This window comes from Macaca mulatta, chromosome 2 (assembly GCF_049350105.2).
Source record: "Macaca mulatta isolate MMU2019108-1 chromosome 2, T2T-MMU8v2.0, whole genome shotgun sequence".
Taxonomy (NCBI): domain Eukaryota; kingdom Metazoa; phylum Chordata; class Mammalia; order Primates; family Cercopithecidae; genus Macaca; species Macaca mulatta.
In genome coordinates this window covers 36091604-36112784 of record NC_133407.1, presented here as the reverse complement: position 1 = coordinate 36112784, position 21181 = coordinate 36091604, and positions in this window count along the sequence as shown.

Sequence of the window (21181 nt, the reverse complement as noted above, 5' to 3'; positions counted from 1 at the left end):
ATAAACCTCAAGGATTTTTTTCTATTTTGTTCCCAGGAGTCACTTTATCTTAAATTTTATACTAGTTGTGTACTACTACCTCCTTCTGCAGTCTCTGGTGTTTAGACTTCATTTTCTAATAGTCATGTTTATCTCAAAATAGTAATTCTTAAACTTCTTTCTGAGTGATTTCTCTCTTTTGCCTTTCTCTCTCACATTCATGTACATATACAGACACACAGGATTTCACTATTCCTGTGACGTTGAATGTCAGTGATGATAAACAATTATTATTAGATATTCATCTGTGCTGGATCAAACTAAGATACATCTAGAGATAAAGGAGAAGAAAGACCTTTGTCAAAAGGATCACAAAGAGAACAGAGGTATAACAAGTTCTAGGTGGGGAATCCTGCTAAAGTAGAATTGGCCAGGAGTACAGTTGTCAGATTTAGCTAATCAAAATACAGGACGCTCAGTTAAATTTGAATCTCATCTACTTTTATTTTGTTTTGAGCCAGGGTCTCATTCTGTCACCTAGGCTGGAAGGGAGTGGTGTGATCATGGCTCAACGCAGCCTCAACTCATTAGGCTTATGCGATTCTCCCACCTCAGCCTTCCCAGTAGCTGGGACTGCAGGTATGTGCTACAACACCATGCTAATTTTAAAATTTTTGTAGACATGGGGTCTTGCTGTGTTTGCCCAGGCTGTTCTTGAACTCCTGGGCCCAGGCGATTGTCCCATCTTGGCCTCCCAAAGTGCTGAAATTATAGGCATGAGCCACCATGCCCAGCTCTAAACTGAATTTCAGACAAATAACAAATAATGCCAATATATCCCAAATACACTTCTACAAATTGCATAGGACATAATGTACTAAAATTTACTTGTTGTTTATCTGAATTTCAAATTTCACTGGGTATCCTGTATTTTATCTGGCCACCCTAACCAGAAGGAATAACGTTCACACTGTCACAGGGTTATTATATACTGCCATTGTGCCCATTTCTATAGCTATTAACAGCAACCACTGCCTTGGAACTTTTCCACCAACCTCTAGTCTGAGAACGGCTGTCCAATATTTCTGGAAATGAATTAATTGATGCAGCTAAAGCTAAATAATTTCTTACAACAAATTACATTTTTAATGTTTACTGGAGCACAGATTCCCCTAGGGTACATGGATAGGTTTCATGTACCTTAATGGGTCTCTGAATCCACCAAGATTGTGGAGAAAACTGTGTGTATGGACATTTTTCTGGAGAGGAAGGTCATAGCTCTTATCACTTTCTTTCTTTTGCTTTTTTTTTTTTTTTTCTTGAGACAGAATCTCACTCTGTCACCCAGGCTGGAGTGCAGTGGCATGATCTCGGCTCACTGCAACCTAGGTTCAAGCCATTCTCCTGCCTCAGCTTCCTGAGTAGCTGGGATTACAGGCATGTGCCACCACGCCCAACTAATTTTTTATTTTTAGTGAAGACATGTTGGTCAGGCTGATCTCGAACTCCTGACGTCAGGCAATCCACCTGCCTCGGCCTCCCAAAGTGTTGGGATTACAGGCGTGAGCCACCACGCCTGGCCTCATCCCATTCTAAAAGGAGTAATGACTCAAAAAAATGTTCATTCCCAGGCATGGAGCAGCTCGTTAACCTATCTTGGTATTTTATATGGGGACAGAAGTAGAAATATCAGTCATAGAACAAATGCTTTAGAATTCTTCTCTTAGGGAAATTTGGAGCAAATATGAGAATAAACTCTTTTCTTTGCCAGTCCAAAGTCAATTGTAGAGTTAGACATTAGTCAGAAGTATTATTAAGCAATACCTCTTAATCTGAAAAATCATTCACACTGTTTGCTTAGCACCTATGTAAGTGAGGTTTCTCTTCTTTAACTATTGAGCTGTTTCAAAAGAGGGAGACCGCCATACTCCCTCTCTCACCCTCTGTTTTTGGCGGGGCAGATTGACAGGTTTGGCTACACTCAAGACCTGTACACCTGGCCTTGTCACTATTTTTCTTAAGAGTCTTGTTCATTCATGGAGCTTGATGGTGAAGACCTCCAATTAGAATTCTTTGCTTCTCATTTGGGATTCTGTTCTCTTATAGGAAATACTACAAAATAGCAAGCATAGAAATAATCTCATGTAAGAAAGTGGAATTCTTTTTTGTGCTCTCTTCTGTTCCCAGTGCAAAGTAATGGTCTAACCCTTGAAGCATCATGCTGTCCTACCGATAGTTTTCTGAATTCATGTGCTCATAAATGATTCACTCATTGTACCATGGCAAATTTTCAGGAAAGCTTCCAGCCACATCTACAGGTTTCTCCAACAGTCTCTGGCATACCACCATTAACTACGTCTCAGAATGAGTTATGCCCAGTAGACTATGAGCATTTTGAAGGAATCACATCTTATTTGACTTTTTTCCTTCTGGATCTAGTTTGTTGTCTAGAATACAATAAAGAGTCATAAATGTTTGTTGAATGATTGAAAGGATGGATGAATGAATAAATTAACGAATAAATAAAAGTTGCATAAGACCACAAGGAGCAGACTTAAGATAGCTTGGTCAGGGGCTAATATCAGCCTTTCCTCTTCTGTATGCACACGTCTCCTCTGAGAATTCAGAATGCAGAATTATCCATACCTCTCCAGCCTCTAGAAAGGCGGAAACAGATTTAGAATTTTTATTCTACTCCAGAGGGATTTTATCTTTTATCTTGAATATTCTGTTGAATTGAACTGGGAAAGAGAAAACAGATTCCAAGATTCTAGATTCATCTTTAAATGTAGCCTATCAGGATCAAAAACAAGAACTCAGGGGCAGAGAAATCTTCTAGAAGGAATTGTTTTCTAAGCGGAGACTTCTTAGATGAAAGGGGATTAGTTAAGTAAATGGAGCAATGAATGTTGAGGCAATGAGGGAAACATGTGTTCTGAATAGAGAAACCATATCTGAATGCCATAGTCCAGGTGTGGGAAGTTCCTGGGCATATTTGAGACAAATCAGACAGGGTTTATAAACTAAATCAAGAAGTGCCACCCTTCAACATGGGCAAGTTCCTACATCCTCCCTGTTGGGCCCATGCCTCAGGGGGACCTGTGCTTTGGAGAGCCTTCCTCAAAATTTCCTAAGTTTCCCTCCCGTGTTTCAGACCATTTGGCTATGGCAGTGCCATTTGGGCAGGGCACCCAGAGCTCAGACTGGGATTTGCATGGAACCTCTATTTCTCTCCCTCAGAGTACTCTCTAATCTACCTCATGTGTGGGGTTGAACAGATGACCCAAGGAGCTCTGGGACTCTTAGAGCTGCAGCATCAGGCCCTGTTCCTAGGATAGTAGTCTGGCACACAGATTGCTCCTTCTGGCAGGTGCAGTATTTTTTGCATATAATCTCATGAGATTGGGCCACTGGAATGATGCTGACACGCTGGTTTGGGATGGCTCAAACTGTTTCTATAGACAGAGGCCCCACCAAAAATATCTTCCCAGAACATGCATACCCTATGGGTGGCTTTGTTAAGGAATTTGGACTTTATCTCAAGAGTAAGAGAAAAAAAAATCAAACTACATTACCCCCAAATCCATTTTGTCTAAATCTTTTTCATTAAAATTTTTATTATAGTAAAATGTAAATACCATAAAATTTACCATTTTAGCCATTTCTATACAGTTCAGTGGCATCAACATCTTCAACGCAACCATTAAATCTCTCATTTGATACGGTAAGAAACCAAAGCCCAGAGAGGCCAACTGAATGATCAAGGTCACACATGTTACTAGCAGAAGAGCTCTGCATTGTGCAGTCAGTGCTGTTTCCACCTTTCCAATTCATTCATTTAATGGTTAAGTAAACTGAATCCTGAAAGGCAAAGTGACCTCGACCAAGCCAAGAGTAGGACTAACAAAATCTCTTGACCTCAGGCCAGTGCTCTACTTTCTCCATCTCACTACTCCAGACTGCCCTGACCTCCCTCCCGCATTATCTCCCTTCCCTAGTTCTTTCTACCAGAAATTCTGAGCTTTCTTGCACCAAAATGTGAGTTTCACACAGCCAATTAGCACCTAAAAATGATTTTCTAAATCAGTACTTGGGGAGTGTCAAATCCACTGGTTGCAATATGTCTTCACACCAAACTTCAGTAATTTGTCAGTTATGGGTGAAAAAAACTACTTGCCGCCATTTCCCATCACTACTAAAGTTTTTCATGCAGAATTTTTGGCTGTAAATCAAGTTTAAGGAATCCATAGAGTAATTTAGATTATTTCCAATGCATTATATACTTTGGGATTAGGTTCGCTTAAATATATGACCATTTAAGAGTATCTGGTGTATAGTAAGTGATCAATAAATATTTATTGAATAAATAAATGCAGGTATTATTCATTGAATTGAATTTTTCATTCAAAAAGACTAAGGTATAATTTACATGCAGTACAATTCACCCTTTTAGGTGTACAGTTCTGACAAATGTTTTTGATCATGTCACCACTACCACAACCAAGATATAGAATAGTTCTTTTATCCCCAAAATTACTCTGTGCCCCATTGTAGTCAAGCTCCTCCCCTACCTTCAGCCCCTGGGAACCACTGATCTGTTTTCTGTCTCTATATGTTTGCCTTTTTGAGTGTGTTATATAAATGAATTCATACAGTATGCAGCCTTTTGAGCCTGTTTTTTTTTTCACTCAGCGTTATGTTTTTGGGGGGCTTCTATGTTGATGCATGCATCAGTAGTTCATTCCTGTATTCCACTGTATGCAGCAAGTCTGCAAATAACATTGTTTCATTGTAACATTGATGAAAATAAAAAATATTGATTCCTCCACTATCTATGTGGAGTTTGCATTTTCTCCCCACGTCTGTGTAAGTTTCCTTTGGGTATTCCACTTTCCTCCCACATCCCAAAGCTGTCCATCTTAGGTTCATTGGCATACCTAAATGGTCCCAGTCCAAGTGAGGCTGGCGGCATGTGTGAGTGTGTCCTGCAAAGGAATGGCATCCTGTCCAGGGCTGGTTCCCATCTTTCACCCTGTGCTGATGTAATAGGCTCTAGCCATCCATGACCTGAACTGGAATGAGCCAGTAAAGGATGATCTTATTTGTTTTTATTAATCTTTCTTTCTTTCTTTCTTTCTTTCTTTCTTTCTTTCTTTCTTTCTTTCTTTCTTTCTTTCTTTCTTTCTTTCTTTCTTCCTTTCTTTTTTTTTTGAGACAGAGTCTTGCTCTGTCCCAGGCTGGAGTGCAGTGGCACAATCTCGGCTCACTGCAAGCTCCACGTTCCGGGTTCATGCCATTCTCCTGCCTCAGCCTCCCTAATTTTTCTTAATGTATTATAGTTCACATTTATTTCAATGCCTAATATTGGAAGTGTTTTGGTTCTTATTCAAAAGTTTGGTGATGTTTTTGTGACCAGAAATATACTGTAGGAACTTCACTCTTGTTTATATCAATTAGCACATGGTAAAATTGGTTTTTGTTATATGTCATTTTTCTGAAAGTTGCAGTTTCCGACAACCCGTTGTACCATAGTTTTTGCCTGTTTCCCAGTTGAAAGGTATTTGGGCTGTTTCCAGATTTTATTGTGCATTGGATTTTAACTTTAGTGTTTCTTTGTTTAAAGGCCTCTCGGCATCTGAGACTGTAGGAAGAAAATGTCTTCAAAATCCCTATTAGTTGTATGATCTGTGTTAGAAGTGATAGAATACTAGAGTTAAGGCAAAGTGTAAGTCTAACTTCCTGCCAGCAAAGCAAGAGGTATAATGCAAAGCATGAACGTAGATCCTGAGTGGTGTTGGATGTATTAGAACCTGGGTCTGGACCCTCATCCTGGCTCTGCTTTGGAATCTTGGTGGATGGGTGTTTGACCTTTTCCTGGCTAATGTGTATCTTGAGAATATTTTGTCCACATGCTGGGGCAAACATACCATATTATGAGATGTGTTCCCTTTTCCCAATATTTTTGCAGCTACAGCAGTCACTTTACCTTGACCTCACTAGTCAAATACAGTTACAGGAGACTGATTTTTATGAGAACAAGGGAGATCCATTTTCTGGGAAGGGTGGCAGTGAGGGTGTCTGGCTTAAGACAACAGCAAGAGGAGGAAGTCACAGTTTAGCATTGTCAATCCAGTTTATGATGTCTGTGATCAGTAGCAACGTTAGCTGAAAAGGGATCATTTGTTGTAGCTAAGAACACTATTATCTCAGCAGAAAGGGGCCAGAAATTGAGCCTTCTGATGTTGTTTTCTTATCTGATTATTCTTCTCTGGCTATTTTGATCTGTAAAATAGATCATAAAATAAATCAAAATTCTTGACATTTTTATGGGTAACTCTGGGTATTTTTCCCTGTATTAGACGTAGTGGTCTCTTTTGTGGATCCACCAAAGAAATTACACTCAGCTTTCATGAAATGTTGGGCTTTCCCTACAAAAGCATTTGTATCTTACAGATATAATGAATTACATATGTGATGGTGTTTCCTTATTTTATTGGCTGCTAGAGAAATCAGAGCCAAATCTGTGGCACATCTTCAGCAGTTTCATAGACTTTCAGACATTCATTTTGTATTTCAAATTTACTATACTTTCATCTTATTTTTTGACTTTTTAAAAATCTTTATTCACAGTTCCCTCACTTTAAAAAGTTTATATTATAAAGAAAAAATGGAACATTATCTTACTACCCAGATAACTCCAGGATATGTATAATTGGTTAGAAAATTCAAACTCTACAGAAAGCACAAAAGAAAAATAAAAGTTTCTCATCCCTTCTAACATCCATTTTCCCAAAGACAACCACATTTCCTTCCAGGAAAAAAAAAACATAATTCTGTGAACATTTATTTAAAATTAAATTACAATTTAAAGGGTAAAGAACTTCCTCACTCTTATATGTTAGAGATCATAATGATCTTCTAAATCATTACATTTGCTATCTCAGTATAATTTTTATAATAGGGTAAAAGTCCCCCAAAGCATATAGTAGTCTGAAAACCACAATTATTTGACATTTGACGATTTGCAAATACAGTGCAAAATCTTGTTGAATAATTACTGAGGCTATCTCTACTAACTGCACAAGTAGACTTGCTAACATTGAGAATATAGTTGACCCTTGAACAATGCAGGGGTTGGGGTGCTGACCCCTGTGCAGTAGAAAACTTAGGTATAAATTTCAGCTCCTTTAAATTGTAACTACTAATAACCTACTGTTGACTGGAAGCCTTCCCAATAATATAAACAGTCTCCTAACACATATTTTGTATCTTAGATGTATTATATACTATATTCTTACAATAAAGCCAGCTAGAGAGAAGAAAATATTATTAATCCCACTACTGAGAAATCAGGATATTGAAGAGATATCTGCACTACTCTTGTTTGTTGCAGCACTGTTTACAACAGCTAACTTGATTCAGAAGCAACCTAAGTGTCCATCAACAGATGAATGGATAAAGAAAATGTGATACATATACATAATAAAGTACTATTCAGCCATAAAAGAAGAATGAGACCCAGTCACTCACAATAACATGGGTGGAACTGGAGATCATTATGTTAAGTGAAATAAGCCAGGCACAGAAAGAAACATCGCATGTTCTCACTTATTTATAGGATCTAAAAATCGAAAACAATGAAACTCATGAACGTAGAGGGTAGAAGGATGGTTACGAGAGGCTGAGAATTGTAGTGGGGGGTTATGGGGAGGTAGAGGAGAGTTAATGGGCACAAAAAATGAATGAATAAGACCTACTATTTGATATCACAATAGGGTGACTATAGTCAATAATAATTTAATAGTATATTTTTAAAATAACTTAAAGAATGTGATTGGATTGTTTGTAACTCAAAGGATAAATGGTTGAGGGGATGGATATTCCATTCTCCATGATGGTATTATTTTACATTGCATGCCTGTATCAAAATGTTTCATGTCCTTCATAAATATGTACAACTACTATGCACCCTCAAAAATTTAACAAATAATATTTTTTAAAGTAATAAAAAAGAAAGCATTATTCAAAACATCATAAGGAAGAGGAAATATACTTACTGTTCATTAAGTGGAAGTGTATCATCATAAAGGTATTCATCTTTATCATCTTCATAATAAATAGGAAGAAGAGGAGAGGTTGGTCTTGCTGTCTTAGGGGTGGCAGAAGCAGAGGATAATCCATGCATAAATGGACCTGCACGGTCCAAAGCTGTGTTCGTCAAGGGTCAACTGTATATTTATTTAAATTTACATAAAAGAGATCATATTCTACATAATTTTCTGTATCTTGTTTCTTTTTCTTTTCAACTAATGATATATCTTAGAGACTTTTTTCTGGCAGCATATATAGAAGGCACTTCTTTTAAAAAGGTCTCCATAGTATTCTACCTTATTAATGCAACACAATTGACTTAATTGGCCTCCTGAACAGCGAATCCTTTCGTTTTCTCCATTTTTTCACCATTACAAAAAATTTTCAATGAATATTCCTTATGTTAATCTGTTCTCACACTGCTATAAAGAAATGCCTGAGACTGGGTAATTTATAAGAAAGAGACTGAATTGACTCATGGTTCCGCAGGCTGTATAGGAAGCATAGTGGCTTCTGCTTCTAGTGAGGCCTCAGGAAGCTTCCAATCATGATGGAAGGTGAAGGGAAAGCAGACACATCTTATGTAGCCAGAGCAGAAGCAAGGGTTGTGGGGAGGTGCCACACACCTTTAAACAACCAGAACTCACAAGAACTCACTATTGCAACACCACCACCAAGAGGGATGGGGCTAAACCATTCAGGATAAACCACTCCCATCCAATCACCTCTCACCAGGATCCACCTTCCAACATGGGGGATTACAATTCAACATGACATCTGAGCAGGGACACAGATTGAAACCATATTATTCCACACCTGGCCCCTCCCAAATATGATGTTCTTCTCACATTTCAAAATACAATCATGCATTCCCAACAGTTCCTTAAAGTCAGGAGGTGAAAGGCACTTCTTACATGGTGGTGGCAAGAAAAAAAAAATGAGGAGGAAGCAAAAGTGGAAACCCTTGATAAACCCATCAGCTCTCATGAGACTTATTCACTATCACGAGAATAGCATGGGAAAAACTGGCCCCCATGATTCGATTACCTCCCCCTGAGTCCTTCATACAACAAGTGGGGATTCTGCGAGATACAATTCAAGTTGAGATTTGGTTGAGTCAATTTGAGTTCCAGCATTAACTCAAAAGCTTTAAGTCTAAAGTCTCATCTGAGACAAGGCTAGTACCTTTGGCCTGTGAACCTGTAAAATAAAAACAAGTTAGTTACACCCAGATACAATGTGGGTATAGGCATTGGATAAATACTCCCATTCCAAAAAGGAGAAATTGGCCAAAAAAGGGGGGCTACAGGCCCCACGCAAGTCTGAAACCCAGTAAGGCAGTCATTAATTTTTTTTTTTTTTGGATGGAGTCTCACTCTGTCACCCAGTCTGGAGTGCAGTCAGCAACCTCTGCCTGCTGGGTTCAAGCAATTCTCTGCCTCAGCCTCCCGAGTAGCTGGGACCACAGGCACATGCCACCATGCCTGGCTAATTTTTTGTATTTTTAGCAGAGATGAGGTTTCAACATGCTGGCCAGGCTGGTCTCAAACTTCTGACCTTGTGATCCACCTGCCTTGGCCTTCCAAAGTGCTGGGATTACAGGCGTGAGCCACTGCGCCTGACCACAGTCATTAAATTTTAAAGCTCCAAAATAATCTCCTTAGACTCCATGTCTTACATCCAGGACACACTGATGCAAAACGTGGGCTCCTAAGGACTTGGCAGGGCAGCTCCACCCCTCTCTCTTTGCAGGGTGCAACCCCCATGGCTGCTCTCATGTGTTGGTGATGAGTACCTCTGGCTTTTCCAGGTGGAGGATGCAAGCTGTCAATGGATCTACTATTCTGGGGTCTGGAGGACAGTGGCCCTCTTCTCACAGCTCCACTAGGCAGTGCCCCAGTGGGGACTCTGTGTGGTGGCTGCAACCCCTCATTTCCCCTCTGCACTTGCCTAATAGAGGCTCTCCATGAGGGCCCCACCCTTACAACAGGCTCCTGCCTATATATCTAGACTTTTCCATACATCCTCTGACATCTAGGTGGAGGCTCCCAAGCCTCAAGTATTGCACTCTGTGTACCCACAGGCTTAACACTGTAAGCCACCAAGGTTTATGCTTGCACCTTTTGAAGCAGCTAGAGCTGGAGCAACTGGGATGTTGGGTGTATCTAGGCCCCTTTGAACCATGGCTGGAGCTGGAGCAGCTGGGATGCAAGGTGACGTGTTCTGAGGATGCTCAGATCAGCAGGGCCCTGGGCCTGGCCCAGTGATATGGATTGGCTGTGTCCCCACCACCCAAATCTCAACTTGAATTGTATCTCCCAGAATCCCCACTTGTTGTGGGAGGGACCCAGGGGGAGGTAATTGAATCTTGAGGGTTGGTCTTTCCTTTGCTATTCTCATGATAGTGAATAAGTCTCATGAGATCTGATGGGTTCATCAGAGGTTTCCACTTTTGCTTCCTCCTCATTTTTTTTCTTGCCACCACCATGTAAGAAGTGTCTTTTGGCCGGGTGCAGTGGCTCAAGGCTGTAATCCCAGCACTTTGGGAGGCCGAGAAGGCAGATCACGAGGTCAGGAGATCAAGACCGTCTCGGCTAACACGGTGAAACCTCGTCTCTACTAAAAAATACAAAAAAACTAGCTGGACGAGGTGGCGGGCACCTGTAGTCCCAGCTACTTGGGAAGCTGAGGCAGGAGAATGGCATAAACCTGGGAGGCGGAGTTTGCAGTGAGCTGAGATCTGGCCACTGCACTCCAGCCTGGGCAACAGAGCAAGATTCCGTCTCAAAAAAAAAAAAAAAATAATGTGCCTTTCGCCTCTTGCCGTGATTCTGAGACCTCCCCAGCCGTGTGGAAGTGTAATTCCAATTAAACCTCTTTTTGTTCCCAGTTTCAGGTATGTCTTTATCAGCAGTGTGAAAATGAACTAATACACCCAGGAAACCATTCTTCCCTCCTAGCCCTCTGGGCCTGTGATGGGAGGGGCTGCCACAAAAGTCTGTGAAATGCCTTTGAGGCCTTTTTCCTATTGTCTTGGCTAATCACATTTGGCTCCTCTTTACTTACGAAACTTTCTGCACTTAGCTTGAATTCCTCCCCAGAAAATAGATTTATCTTTTCTTTTTCTTTTTGAGACACAGTCTCACTCGATCACCCAGGCTGGAGTGCAATGGCGTGGTCTCCTGAGTAGCTGGGACTACAGGTGGCCCCCACCAAGCCTGGCTAATTTTTTGTATTTTTAGTAGAGATGGAGTTTCATCGTGTTAGCCAGGATGGTCTCGATTTCCTGACCTCATGATCTGCCTATCTCAGCCTCCCACAGTGCTGGGATTACAGGCGTAAGCCACCATGCCTGGCCAAAAATAGGTTTATCTTTTCTAATGCATGGCCAGGCTGCAAATTTTCCAAACTTTCACTCTGCTTACCCTTTAAATGTAAGTTTTGTTTTAGATCATTTTTTTTGCTCACACATATGAGCATAGATTATGAGAAGCAGCCAGGTCACTTTAAAGGCTTTGCTGCTTAGAAATTTCTTCCACCAGATACCCAGAATCATCACTCTCACATTCAAAGTTCCACAGATCCTTAGAGCAGGGGAACCATGCCTCCAAGTTCTTTGCTAATGCATAACAAATATGACTTTTGCTTCAGCTCCCAATAAGTTCCTCATTTCCATCTGAGACCTCCTCAATCTGACCTTCACTGTTCACATTGCTATCATTATTTCAGTCACAACCATTTAACAAGTCTCTAAGTTCTAAATTTTCCTTCATATTCCTGTCTTCTTCTAGCCCTCCACACTCTTCCAATTTCTGTCCATTACCCAGTTCCAAAGCTTCTTCCACATTTTTCAGGTATCTTTACAGCAATGCCCCACTCCTTGGTACCAATTGTCTATATTAATTCATTCTTGCACTGCTATAAAAAAATCTGAGACTGCATAATTTATAAAGAAAAGAGGTTTAATTGGCTCATGGCTCCACAGGCTATACAGGAAGCAGAGCAACTTCTGCTTCTGGTGAGGCCTCAGGAAATTTACAATCATGGAAGAAAGCAAAGGAAAAGCAGGCACATCTTACATGGCCAGAGTAGGAGCAAGAGAAAGAGGGGAAGGTGCTACATACATTTAAACAAACAGATCTCACAAGAACTTGCTATTGCAACACCACCAAGGGAGCTGGGGCTAAACCATTCATGATAAACCACTCCCATGATCCAGTCACCTCCCACCAGGTCCCACCTCCAACACTGAGGATTACAATTTGACAGGAGATTTGGGCAGGGACACAGATCCACACCTTAATTCCTTAACCTATATTTTGGTGAAAATTTGCATGTATATTCCTAGCAGTGAAATTGCTAGACCAATACATACCATATTTGATAGATATTGCTAAATTGCCCTGTAAGAAACTGGTACCAATTTCCTCTTCTATGTGTATTGTATCAGCATTACCATTTCCACATATTCTCATTATCACCGGATATAATCAATTTTTAAAATTGTTACCAGTCGGGAAAATGACATCTCACTCTTGTTTTAATTTTCATTTATTTAATTAGAATTTTCAAGTTTAAAAAAATCTTTGGATTGAATAAATTTTTGGAACTTATTTCAAAGTCTTTTTGAATTAATGTGAACTATAAAAAATTCTATATATTGCATTTACTTAAAACACATAAAAAGCAGCTATCCTGCCTCTAAATCAGTAGTTCTCCATCCTGGCTGCATATTTAAAACACCTGGAGTACATTTTAAAAATATCTTTGCCTGAGCCTTATCCCAGACCAATTAAGTCAGAATCTCTGAGGGTAGGGCATGGCCTTCATATTTTTAAAAAGCTCCCGAGGTGATTCAAAAATGCAGCCAAGGTTGAGAACCACTGCTTTAAATGCGTTATAATGGATGCTACAAATAGTACATTTAAGAGGTATAAGGTGCTCTAGTGCTGGATGGTACCAGCTGAATGTATAAAAGCACATTTTCCAAGTTGCTTTTTTCTTCAAACAAGGGTCTGACATATTCATGATGGTGCAATAACGGCCCTCTTTCTCAGCCACCATCTTCTTTCTCCTCTGCTCTGCTGTATCCCAATCTGTGTAGCCAAAATTTCAGTAAGAGATGACAAACTCACACTTTACAAATTAATAACTTATATGCCCAAACCAAAGAGAGTCACTAGCAGAATAGTGATTAATCTGTTTATTATCAAAGGTATAAGAGCCTCTTCCTGTTGAGCTTATGACTGTTGGCTCATCCTCCAGTGGCAAAAAGGAAAATATTATCATAAAGAAGGAAAGCCACTGCCGCCCCCTATGGAGGAGGCTCTTTAAGGTTTGCCTGTCATTCTTCAGTTTCTCTGGTTCCTGTGACAAGTGTGTCACAAGCTGTCATTTCATTTGCTGGAGCTAAACCATGATGGATTTTTATGCTGACTCAGCAAAATCTAATAGGTGAAAAGCTAGCTGGGGAAATGATCCAGTTTATTGATTCAATTTTAATTTTCTATGATACCAGGAAAAGATCAGATAATCACAATAACTTCCTGGTTCAGGGTTTCTGAGTGCATTTGCATTGTAAAACACAAAATCAGGTAGAGTCTGAAAATAATTTTTTAATTTTTATAATTCAATTGCTTTTGATTTCCAGGTTCATACTAATCTTTATTTTCTACCATTCTCTAATGAAGTTGATTACATTTTCAAGCAAAATTTGTTAATAGGCAATAATTAGAACATAGAAACGTTTTAAGAATACACTGAAGGACTAAAAACTGTAATGTTACCGTTAATAAGTAAACTATAACAATATAATTTTTGAAAGAGAATATTTGGAATTTTCGTTTCTCTCATTAATTGAATTTATTGTGGTATGATTTATGTACAGTAAGCTGCACAGATTTAAAATGTACAATTTGGTGAGCTTTTTTCAGCTACGTACACTTTTGAAGCCACCATAATTAAGATAAATAACTTTTTGTCACTCCTAAAAGTTTCCTCTCACACCTGTGCAGTCCTTCCTTCTATCCTTGGCATCCAAGCAGCTTCTGATCTGCTTTCTGTCTCTATAGATTAGTATGCATTTTACTTTTAGATAAATGGAATCATACAGCACGCACTCTTTTTGTATGGCTTCTGTTGCTCAGTAGAACGTCTATGAAATACATCCAGGTTGTGGCATCTATCAGCATTTCATATCTTTTTGTTGCAAAGTATTATTCCACTTTATGGATGCATTCCAGCTTGTTGTCCATTCACCTCATGATGACTTTTGGGTAGTTTCTAGTCTTGAGCTATTATGAATAATGCTACTATAGGCATTCTTGTTCAAGTGTTTGTGTGGCCATAATAAAACATACGTTTAAGATGTTCATGTTAGTGGATATATAGTTTAAATACTAATGTACATATATAGTTTTAGTGATTTTGGGGGGCATTTTATAAAAATCAAGCTATGATTTCCATGGCAGATAAGATGATTCTTTATTTACCCGATTGTCTCAGTCCACAAACAAAACAACTTTCATGTTGTACCTGCACAGTTACTGGATGTAACTTACATCACAACGCACCGTCTGCTCAAGTGAATGTGGCAACAGAAGTCCTTAGCTAATTCTCTTTCAATGAGGCCAGGATAGTCCCCCTTGCCTGTCTCACCTGTGATATTAATTGTGATGGGTTAATCTTTCTAGAAGTCACTCCTGTTATTATTCTGTCATTATGCTCAGTGGGCCATATGATTCAGCAATCCCACTACTGGGTATATATCCAAAGTAAATGAAATCAATATTCTGAAGAGCCTGCTGCACTCCTATGTTCATTGCAGCATTATTTATAAAGGCCAAGATATACAATCAACCTAAGTGTCCATTAATGGATGAATGGATAAAGAAATTGTGGTATATATACCCAGTGGAATACTATCCTGCCTTTAAAAAAGGAGAAAATTCCGTCACTGGCAACAAGTGGACAGACCTGGAGGATATTCTGTTAAGTGAAACAAGGTAGACACAGAAAGACAAATATTGAATGATCTCACTTTTAAGGGAAATCTTTAAAAAGTAAACTCATAGGAGCAGAGAATAGAATGGTGATTACCTGGGACTGTGGCAGTGGGGTGGATCAAGGGAGTAGTTGGGGAGATGGTGAAAAGGCACAAAATTTGAGTTAGACAAGAGAAGTAAGTTTAAGAGGTCTATTGTACAATGAGGTGACTATAGTTAATAACAATCTATTGTATTCTTGAAAATTGCTAAGGAAGTAGATTTTATGTTTACTCAGCACAATAAATTAAAAGTATATGAGGTAATATACATGTTAATTAGCTTGATTTACCCATTCCACAGCGAGCACATATTTTAAAACATCATCTTTCACATCATGAATATACGCACTTTTGTCAATTAAAATAAAAAAATTTTAAAAACATGTTACTACATGCAAACCCCCCCCCCCCAAAAAAAAAACCAAAACTACAAAAAGAATGCTCAATAGCATCTCTGTGCCACTTCTCTATCTGGTATGTAAAACCCTCCATGGATGGATCTCCATACCTAGGTAGCCAGCATCATTTCTTCTAGCTCCCAAACATGACCCAGCCATGTCAGGCCAGTCTCTCTGCCATTCTTATATGCAGTCATCATGTTTCACAAGTGCTTTTCCTGACCCTGTTCTTTCTCTTCCTGTCCAACTTCCTTCAAACCCTCTGCCAGTTCTTACTTTAGTCCCTGACTTTGTGGACTTGGTTATTCTCTAAACTCCTAAAATCTTGTTATACTTGTTATACTGTGCTGTATACCCTATCACTTACTCTTTAGTTATTTCCATATGTATGTAAAGAATTCCATATGTATGTATATAATCTCCTGAATTGAATTTCAATCTCCCTAAAGTTGGGGACTGTATCATTTATATTATATAAATACAAAATGACTGACTGCCTTAGTCCATTTTGTGCTGCTATAAAAGGATACCACAGACTGGGCAATTTGTAATGAACAGAAATTTCTTGGCTTACAGTTCTGGAGACTGGGAATTCCAATATCAAGGTGCTGGCAGATTCGGTGATTCTGGCTCCAAGAGAGTGCCTTGAATGCTCTGTCTTCCAGAGGAAATAAAGGCTTTGTCCTCACATGGTGGAAGGTGGAAGGACAAAGAGGCAAAGGTGGGGCAGACTCATTCTTTTATAATAGCATTAACCTACCCATGAGAATGGAGCCCTGTGGCCTAATCACCTCTTAAAGCTCCCACCTCTTAGTTCTATTACAATGGCAATTAAATTCTAACATGAGTTTTCGATGGGACAAACATCTAAACCATAGCAATGACCAACTTGCAAAATACATTGGTGTCTGTGTACTCCCCCAAACTTTTAATACCATATAATTGTCACAACAGACATCAACCAGACTGTCTTAAACTTTACTTTGAGCAAGTAAATATTTACTTCTTTTGATGTGAGATCCCCTTATTGCCTAGTACTTAGGTAAGCTGAACCAAAATTTAGCGACAGGACCCTAGTTCCTAATTTTGAATGATTGGAGCCTATACTTGGATAGAAAAATGAAGTGATTGTTATTGTGAGGGTACTGCAGAAGCAAAGGCCAGTAACAGTTAAATCTTTGGAGACCTTTGATGGCCCTGAATCAAACACAGGTGTAGCCATTATTCAGAGAAAAGCCAGCAAGGGGGAAGGAGATGCTGCTATCAACAACTCATTTTAGCAGAGTGGATCAAGCCTGAAGAGATTTCGAAGGCTATTTTTAAAAGCCCTGCATTTTGTGCCTGATTTATAAGGCAGGCACTAAAAATACTAATAAGTATAAATGGTGCTGATCCATGAACATGATGAGCTTTCAAATTCTGGAGCCACAAGGTGACAGACTGCCATGAAGATGCTTGCATCTTCATAATATCCTGGAGGGATCCAACTTTAAAGAAGAAAACATTGGTATTTTAAATCCCAGTTTGGCATTTAACTGTGTTAAGTCATTCTGTTACATTGGCATCACTTAAATAGCCTTAAAAATAAAAAATAAAATAAACCAGATTGTACTACACATCATAGAAGCTTAATATAGATGTTTTAAACCCAAGTGAAATTATGTCCTAGGTAAATTATTTTCCCGATATTGGCTTTCTAAGTTCCGTAATTGCAACTTGCATATAGCTATATTGAAACAGGTCATAGGCTGATATAAAAACAAAGATGATTGTATTATCAGGGCAAAGGCAAGAGATTTATCTGAAGTAGTGTATCACTGGGGGTAAGTTAATCAAGGGAAACAAGAGTTGGCAGACAGAGTAGTTTCCAAACCAATTTGCCAACCTATTCTTGCCAGGAAAATCAGGTGCAGTCCTTAACCACATGACGTGGTTACACATTTATAATAACTAAAAGTAGAAAGGCCTAAGCATGGTATAGCTACTTTGGAAGAAGTTTGGCAGTGTTTAATAAAGCCGAAGATGCACATACATTAATTAACCAGTTTTTCCATTCTTAGGTATATACCTTACAGAAACACATACTTATGTGCACCGAAAGACTTGTATAGGAATGTTCATTGAAACATTCTTTGTAAATAGCCTCTAACTGGAAACAACCCAGTGTCCGTGAACTGAAAATTGGATAAACAAACTGTGGTATAGTTGCACAATGGAATACCACACAATAATGAAAACTCACAAACTGCAGTAACAAGAGTGAATCTTAAAGACATATTGAGTAAAAATGTTAAATTAGACATGCCAGAGTATATTGCATGATTCCAAATATTATGAATTAAACTACATTGTTTAGTAATGCATACTGAGGTAGTGAAACAATAAAGAAAAGCAAAGATGTGAATGGCATGTAGTAAGCATGGTGCATTTCCTCAAAAAAAAGAAGAGCTTGTGGTAAGGAGGGGCAAAAAAGAGGCTTATCTTGCTTGACCTGAATGGATAACATGAATCCATTTTCCTACCATTTGTTAAGTTGTAAATTGATGTTTTGTGCACATTTCAGTATACTTGTTAACATTTCAAATTTTTTTAAAAGGAGGAAAAATGGGAATAAAGTATTTTGGGTTTCTTGACAAAATTATTTTTGACTCACATATTGTCAAGAGAATTTAAGAATAAATTCATTATTGTGTATCTATGTGAGTGTGTTTTAAAGTTGTACCATTGCCTACTTTTTAACTCCTCCTTGAAATTATCTATTTACTCCTGTTTTCTAAACAAAGTGATATGTTTTTCAAACAAAGATTAATAGGCAAGAATTAGAACATGAAAACCTTGTAAACAATGAAGAGAAATAGAATCTTTGAAGCCATCACTTAAAAGCTTTCTAAAGATTTACATTTCTAGACTATAACAAGGACCAACCTGTGAGACTATGAACGCTCCTATGTGCTCTTTTCCTTTTAGATAATCATTCATTTCAAATCACTTCTTCCATCACTATGGGAACTCCCTCTGATGGACACTGAGCATGAAGATGGCATGGGTCATTGATTTAACCATAGGCCTCAGAGAGGAACACTCCCAGACTCTCCAGGGCTACCATCTTACTGATTCCATGTTTTAATTTCCTCATTATTAAATTGGGGTCATAACCTTCTTAACCTCCTTTGCTGCCTCAGCATATGGATTCATTATTCAAGGCCAAACGAAATTTTATTTCAGTTAAAAATGTCTACTTTTACGGGTAAATTTTAACACATTCCTGAGAGAAAGTTTTATTTTTCAGCTTGTGTGGTTTTGGCATCTTCATAGAAATTCATTCTTGTATTCATTTTTAAACATGACTTCACTAGCTGTCTCCCCTCTCCTTATGCGTAGATTTCAACACTATCAAGAGACAGTTTTGCTTTTTACCTTCTGCTGGTTTTTTTTTCTTCCGGCATTTTCAAGGATTCTCATTTTTTAATGCATTATTAAAGTGACTTCATTAGCTGTCCCCTTTTCTTTATACATGCCCTGGAATTGGGAATTATATTTGGTGAGTTTGAGAGACAGCAAGAGAGAAAGAGGGAAGGAGATAGACAGGACAAGCACAGAGATGTGGATGGTTTTGTAAATGGATGTACTTTCAACTTGAAAGCCTTGGCATGAGACACTATGAGGCCAGAAAAATATGTCACTTTAAAACTTTAAATAAGATTTTGACTCTGTGAACATTTTTTCTGTGCTATTTATTTATGCATCAAATAGAAACAGAGACACTTCTACTCCCTGTCTTTTAAGATAAAAGTAGTAATATCAAGCTGTGGGGGATCCAAAGGAAATAAAACTTAGTTACGCAAAATGGATTCAGAGAAATTATTTAAAAAAAAAAAAAAAAACTCTAACACTTTAGTATAGAAAGTCAAGATATTTGATCTATAGAAAAAGCACATGGATCAAAAACAAACAGGCCTAAATTTTCCTTTCTATCTATAACTGTTTTTGAGTCAGGCATCTTTGAGGGTCTAGAGAAAGTTTTAAATGATACCTCACCCTGAAAAATGTACATAGGCAAAAAAATTACCTACATTATTAGAGGATTCACAGATACGCTGAAGTCCATCCACCTATAGCAACCCTTAGGCTAAAAATCTGAAGCTCTATAATAATTCCCGAGGTATGTCCAGCTGATGAGACACAGAAATCAGGAAGCATCTTTTTTCCCTCCTGGGCACATGGGATGGGTGTTTTATTAAGGCAGCAGTAAGAAGGAAAGTCAGTCACTGTTTTTCCAGCTGTGTTTTCTACCTGTGTGAGCTGTACTCTTCTCGTTTTGAAGAAAGTCTTATTCAGTATTGCTCAAGGTGAGCTCATCACGAAACAAGATGCAAAACAAGAATCTCAACCCTGTGACCAGCCTCACTCAGGAAAAGTGCACAGCCAGGCCTCCTGGCAACGTGGCAATGGGACTCATGGCCTGGGGCCCTGAAGGTGAGAAAGGCTCCAAACATGGGTTCCTATATTTTACCTTAGGACTATACCTACTTGTGTGACTGCCACTCTCTCTATCTCTATTTTGCTCTCTGGGTCCACTCTTATCATCAACTCACTGACTCTCTGAATCATAGTCTAGCTCTCTAGATTTTATTGTTTCAGGTGATCACTATTCCCTATAGATAGACTGTCTCAGGGTCGGATTATCCTCCCAGAACTAATTGGTTTTAACCACCTTTGACTTGGAAGAAGTGTCTCAGAACGGGGCTATGAATGGCCAGCCTACTGAAGTTTGGTCTGTCCACTATCTGCCCAAAGGTCCCATGATACTATATAAAACTAACTCCAAGTATATACCTGTGAAGCTAAGACTTTGAGGCAGTTCCAGACAAAATGAAAATTAAATTCTGTTGCACCATGGCCCACTATGCATCACCAATGATTAGGCAGCAAGTTTGAGATTGGAGTTCATCATATGGAAAGAATATTCTCACTGTAGACTCTCAAGGACATTCTTGTATACAGAATAAGCCTTTTATTTAAGGAGCTAAACAGTGTTTAGCAAGCTTTATTGAAAAATATTAAAATCTTACTCTAATATCAAAGAATGTTCACATTGGTTATTTTCCCCCAGTGGACCATCTATTTTCAACCAATAATATATTACCACTGTTTTCCTTAGAGTTAAACGTTAGTTGTTGAATTATTCTGATTAAAGTAAAACAATATTAAATGTAATGACAAGGAAGTTTAGTTATATTTCTTCCAAGCAATACATTTGCAGCAACACTTAAAAAAGTTCTTCAGAAATGGGAAAGTTGTATCTTAAAGGTCCATAAGAAATGCAAAGGTTCAGTTTCAGGTCCTAATGATTTTGGCTTGTGTCTCCCAGGGTGTGTGGTGGATCAAAAGTTTTATGAGATTCTTAGAGGAGAAAAGAATTTTGTGGTTCAACAAGTTGGGAAACACTAAGTGCTCTAGTCTTTATTATGAGGATTTGTAATACCCATCAACATATTGAAGATGCTATATGTATCTTTATATCATGTATGTAGGATACGATAGTGATACTCTCATATGAAGCAATGTATAGTATCTTCATATATATTATCTTCATACATATTAAAGATGTTAAATGTCTAAAGATACATATTAAAGATAACCCCTTAGAACCCCTGAGACAAAGAAG